This window comes from Myotis daubentonii, chromosome 17, assembly GCF_963259705.1.
Source record: "Myotis daubentonii chromosome 17, mMyoDau2.1, whole genome shotgun sequence".
Lineage (NCBI taxonomy): Eukaryota > Metazoa > Chordata > Mammalia > Chiroptera > Vespertilionidae > Myotis > Myotis daubentonii.
In genome coordinates, this window is record NC_081856.1 from 25,588,608 (window position 1) to 25,595,097 (window position 6,490).

The following is a 6,490-nucleotide window of genomic DNA, read 5'->3' on the forward strand; positions in this document are numbered from 1 at the left end:
TACATGTTGCCAGGATGGTGCTTAAGCCAGAAAAGTGTATGTAAGCTTGGAGAAGAGTGAATTTCTCTAGCTGGATGTCTTTCCTGATTATAAATGCACATTAACTCAGTGAAACTCTTAAGGCAAGTGAAAGCACCTAAAAGTTTCCAAGGAAAATACCATTAGGGATATGGTTAATGTTCTTTATAAATCCAAATAAGTTAATGAAAGAGATCTGGAATGCCCCCTTTCCTTGCTCTGTCCTGAAGGCACACTTCCCCAGGATTTTTCTTCCTTCCCGAAATCCAGTTAAATATCTATAATGGTGTTCTGGCAATAATGCTCTTTTTCTATCTTATCTCGATTGGAATTTCTGGCAGGTCAGAGCTAACAGCAAGTTGAAGGTAGCCTGGGTTCTTTGGCATCCTCACTTGGGTCTTCAAGGCATTTCAAAATTAACTCCTGGCTAATGTGAAATAAATGTGATGCAAAGATTATTCTTTTTACCAGGCTCAGCATTTGCCTTTTCTTTATTTCTGCTCTATCTCGTAGCATTTGGCAGGTTGGAGAGGGAAATCACCGTGTGGGTTCAAATTCCATCCTCACTGTTCTGAACCTTGTGACCATGGGCTAGTTTGCTTAGCCTCTTAGTAACTCTGTTCGTAACTATAAAACAGGGCAAGAGTTAAATGCACACAAAGCACTTAGAACTTGCCTGATTTGTAGCAAGATTCCATATGTATTGCTGCATTATTATTATTATTATTATTTCCTCAAGCAGCTATAATCTGTTTTAATGTGGGTTCTGTAGATATTTGCATCTAATTTCTAAATAAGATGATTGTGTAGGAATGTTCAAGTGTAACAGAATGTGATTATAAAAATCAATGATGTGTCACTAGAAATAAAAAATGCTATATTATTTTTTGTTAAAGGTGGGTCTGGGAAAAGTACACAGTAGCCCCAAGAAAAGCCTATTCTAATGGTAAAGGCCTGGATTACAATCCAGGAGACCTGTCAGATAAGAATGGTTTTTACATTTAAGAAAAGGCTTGGCCAGGGTAGCTAAGTGGTTGAATGTCGACCCCTGAGCAGTTCAATTCTTGTTCAGGGCACATGCCCAGGTTTCGGACTCAATTCCCAGTAGGGGGCGTGCAGGGGGCAGCCAATCAATGATTCTCTTTCATATTGTTGTTTCTATCTCTCTCTCCCTCTCCCGTCCTCTCTGAAATCAATAAAAATAAATTTTAAAAAAAGAAAGCGCCCTTTAAAATGGAAAAATTCTTGTAAACATAAAATATTTTATGCTCATTATTTATATACTTTAAAAATTCAATGATTTTAGCCATTGTTGCTAAAATACATATTTTGGATAATTAATGTCTTCAGGGCAAATCTCCTTGTCCTAAATACTTCATGTATATTGCAATTGGGCTAATGTGACAAATTTATCAGTTACCTTTTTTCTTATTAGGACATTGCTTTCTTCAGTGAATCAACATAGATGTAATTTTGGACACCTTCATAGTTTTGGGGAAATGTTTATACTATTTTCTAGAATCTTTATTTTACAAGATAATTCCAAAGTCAAAAAAAGGATGTTGCTGGAGAGATTGTACTTATAACAGTAGCTGGAGGTGGAATTGGGAGGCTAATGGCCATAAAATTTGCCAGCCTTGGAGCCACTGTAGTTCTATGGGACATTAATGAAGAAGGCAATATGGAAACACATAGACTGGCCCACGAAAAGGGTGGTGAGGGAGTGTTTGCCTATAAATGTGACTGTAGCAACAGGCAAGAGGTCAACAGAGTTGCTGATCAGGTAAGATAATTGGTGTCCTTCTTAGCTTCTATGGCAGCCATGGGCAAACTACGGCCCGCGGGCCGGCGGCCCATTTGAAATGAATAAAACAAACAAACAAAAAAAGAGACCATACCCTTTTATGTAATGATGTTTACTTTGAATTTATATTAGTTCACACAAACACTCCATCCATGCTTTTGTTCCGGCCCTCCGGTCCAGTTTAAGAACCCATTGTGGCCCTCGAGTCAAAAAGTTTGCCCACCCCTGTTCTATGGCCTAGAAAAATGTTGCTTCTAATATGTGCTTTTACAAAGAGAGGAGGAGAAAAAGTCGTCATGGACTTCTCCCAACATCTCTACATGCCTCTTGCATGTCAGGAGTCTGACTTTGTAGCCTCCATAAAGGAGCATAGAATAAAATCATGCAAGTGGGAATTTGATGAGCCTTCTGAGTTGTTGCCCAACTGCTTTTCAGCAGAAACTATGACTAGTCCTGGTTCTGGTGCTTGCCACAACCTTTTGCAGCAAGGATTCAAGATCTGGAAAAGGGACTGCGCACAAACAAATGCACTAGACCAGAAATATGTATTTAGAAGGCATGGGGGCCAGGTGGAAACCTTTCTCTAGTGGAGAGGCGCTCCGAAACCCTGGCACTGTCAGCTTTTATTCAATTTTAGAATACACATCTTGCCCTCAGTTAGGCAGGCAATCTGGTAGCAGACAGACTATCTTAAAGGTCAGTAAATATTAGTAAAGATTTACTTTGAGACTATTAGGTCAGGAAATTGCTTGAGCCACCATTATCTCAACAGAACAATAGGTGCATAGCTTTTAGCCCTTGCTAAAGCTCAAGGTTCATCAGCCTTCCAAGTTCCTTGTTGCACTTTCATGATAGTGTTTGACAATGGATGGCTCCCAGCAGCTGCTCATTGGTTATGCAATTTTTACCACGTTACCTGCCCTCTCTTGGTCTTGGACAGTAACCATTAGGCTTTTCTTAAATATCCAAGAATATCTTACATCAAAGATTCCATCTTCTCAGGACCATGTTCCTCCCTCATAATTGGTGTAAAACAGAGCACTTGCTCACATTGACCCTCTCATCAAGTCAATAGAATGTTCTTCTCTAAAAGTTAGGCTCTCCTGCCTGTCTTCCTCTGTCTTTCTACTTCTTCCCAATGTACAGAAGTCTAATCCCCCAGGCCAACATCAGCTAGGCAATATTAACTAAAATATTAATTAAAAGAAGCAATATTTGAAGTCTTTCAAAACTTGTTTGACTTAACTACATCTGGAGCAACATTTACCTACTATCTCCTGTTAACATAAGAAAACATTCAAACCTGTAAAGAATTTTTGTGAGTTTATTTGAGTCAAACTGTGGAAATTGCCAGGAAGCAGAATTTCAACATATTGGGATAAAGCTCTGAAGAATGGCAGGCTTTTTTTACCTTGTTTTATACATTACAATCAAAGGAGGAAACATAAGTGAGTTACACAAAATCCACGGTGATAGATTAGGGAGGTGGGAGAAAGCAAAGCTGGGAAACCTCTGGGATTGTATAAAAAGTAAAATGAGCCCTCGCTGGTTTGGCTGGGTGGATAGAGCGTCGGCCTGCAGACTGAAGGGTCCCGGGTTTGTTTCCAGTCAAGGGCACATGCCTGGGTTGCGGGCTCGATTCCCAGTAGGGGGCGTGCAGGGGGAAGCCGATCAATGGTGCTTTTCTCATCATTGATGTTTCTCTCTCTCCCTCCCTCTCCCTTACTCTCTGAACTCAATAAAAACATTTAAAAAAAAAAAAAAAAGTAAAATGATAGACACATACTTCTTTTACACAGGTGGGTACAGGGTAGTTAACAGTCCAACAATTAACAAGATAACAATAACAATGAGGGAATTAGGGGTCTTCTCCCTGGCGCTTGCCCTGGCACACTGGTTGTGCCTTGAGAGATCTGGAGAAAGGGAAGTTACAAGTTACCCTGACATTCCACAGGTATGTTATCTTAGATGCAAAAAGACAATAGGCTCAGTAAAGATCAAAGTTGATCTGTGTCAAGGAGGATACATGCCTACCCACTATAAACTGCTTCTAGTTAAAAAGTTTTAATTTCAGACCTCTGTTGCCCGCCAGAGGTAACCACAGTGAACAGTGTGGTGTGTATGCATTAGATCCATTCCTCTTGCATTTCCATCTGTACTTCACACACAAACATGAACAATATAAATGTAATTTCAATGACGTAATTCTGTACTTTTTTTCCCACTTACACCCTGTAGACCTTTTCCTACCAGTAAATATAATTCTAAATTCATTTTTTTTGTCAGCTTCATAGGATTCTATTATATGACTACACCATGGTTAATGGAATAGATGTGCATTTAAGTAGTTTCTATGGTTTGTTTGTTTTTTGTTTGTGTTTTTTTGGGGGGGGGGGGGCGTCGATTGCAAAAAAAGCTCCAATGAGAATTCTTTCTGCACAAATGTCAATATTCCTGTGCTGGAACCCTACATGTGAAAGAGCAGAGTCAAAAGGCAGGATAGCTGCAGCCCAACTATCTTCCATGAAGAATACACCAACTTCCACTTCCACTCACAGTACTTGAGAATGCCTGTGTCCCCACACCCTCTCCACTCCTGGATTTATATTTGATTTTTAATACCTCAATATTGATGAACCCCCCCAAAAATGTGCCTATTCAATTTGTATTTTCCTGAATAACAGTGAAATTTAGCATCTTTTCAGTCATTTGCCTATGAACTGCCTTTGCATTTCTTTACCCATTTTTCCTACAGCCTACTCAAATTGGTTTATAGAAATGCCATAAATTATAGCTAATTTTCCATTTCAATTCTTTATGTGAAAATATTTTCTTCTAGTTGTTGCCTGTCTTATGCATTTTTTCCCTGTATAGAAGTTGACAATTTTTATGTAGTCAAATGAATGCGCTGGGGGTCAGGGGTCCTTGCCTAGCCCCAAATTACAAAATAATTTCCCTGCATTTTATTTCAATACTTTCATTGTTTTGTCTTTTTATGTTAAGACTTGTATTCCATCTGGATGCCCCATGCCCTATTTCCACTCTTTGTGTTTGTTTATTGAGTAGGAGTTACTCCAGGTTTGTGTTGGGAAGAATGACTCACTTCTGTAGAGCCTTCCCGGGGAGTGTTTTGGGTTAAGGTATCTTGTGCTCTGGTTTCTGGAAATGGGATCCATCTCCTTACCAACCTCTAGTCAGTCCTCACTGGTAGTCCCTTTCTTTCTAGCACTATTATGTTTTTAGTCACACTTTTTTATCTTCCCTTTCATTTCAGTGGGATTTTTGGAAGAAAAGGGATATAAATGTTCAGTCTGTCATCTTAATGGAAATGTCTTTGTATGTCCTAAAAAACATTTTTTTATGAGATCAAAATGTGATGTGCACATAATAGAAAATTTGGAAAATACTAAAAGAAGAAAAATCAACCAAAATTCCACTACTTGATAATAAATATGCTAAGATGTTGGTGAATTTACTTCCAGAATTCCTATCCTATTTAATAAAGAGGGGGTATGCTAATTGACACTCACGCCGTCACAAAGATGGTTGTGCCCACAGCCAATAAGGAGGGAATATGCTAATTGACTGCTACACCCTTAACGATGGTGGCACCCACAGCCACAAGATGGCGGCACCCAGTCCCCTCAGCCCCACCAGGGTGGCAGGCATGAGGCAAGGCTGGGCCCGCCCCCTGCCTCCAGAGTCCCCCAGCCTCCCAGGGCTGGCTCGAGGCACAGACAAGCCTCGGATGTTGGCTGCCCAGCCACCCAGGGCTGCCCAAGGCTCAGGTAACCAGGGCCAGCCAAGGCTTGCGCTGCCAGCAGTAGCAGCAGCAGAGGTGTGATGGGGCATCACCGTCCCCTGATCACCGGGTCATCTCCCACCCCTGAGGGCTCCTGGACTGTGAGAGAGGGCAGGCCAAGCTGAGGGACACCCCCTCCAGTGCATGAATTTTCATGTACCGGGCCTCTAGTTGCCCATAAATAAAACTGTGATAGAAATGTAGCATCATATTATATAATTAGTTTTATACTATGCTTTCTTAATTCACACTATGTGCAGAGTATTTTCCTATATCCTTGAAAAACATGACTTTATAAAAAATGGTTGTAGAGCACTCCATGCACACATATTTCTTAGAAATTAATAATCATTTTATTTTTTATTAATATACTTATTTCTAGAAAGAGTAATACATTTCCATGGTTTGAAATAGTCAAAAGTCTCCTATCCCAGAGGGAAGATGAAGGTGGGTGGGTGGGGGGTGGGTGGAAAGAGATCAACCAAAGAAATTGTATGCATATATGCATAACCCATGGACACAGACAATGGGGTGTTAAGGGCCTGGGGCAGGGACAGGGTGGGCTAGAAGGAGTCAATGGGGAGCAAAGGAGGACATATGTAATACTTTTAAAAATAAAAATTTAATCTTTTTTTTAAGTCTCCTTTCCAACCTCTGACTCCTGGTGACCAGTTTCCCTTCCTGAAGTTAAAATGATACCTAATTTTGTTGTAAAGATAAAGTCCCACAGGCGGAATGGGTGATACTTGCTCTCTAGAAATATATAATTTACACCAACCCTGTATGAAGCCATTCTTTTTCTTTTAACATTTATTGGCTTGGAAGAGTAGAACTATTTTCTCCAACTAAGAATGAAGTTTGAGCAT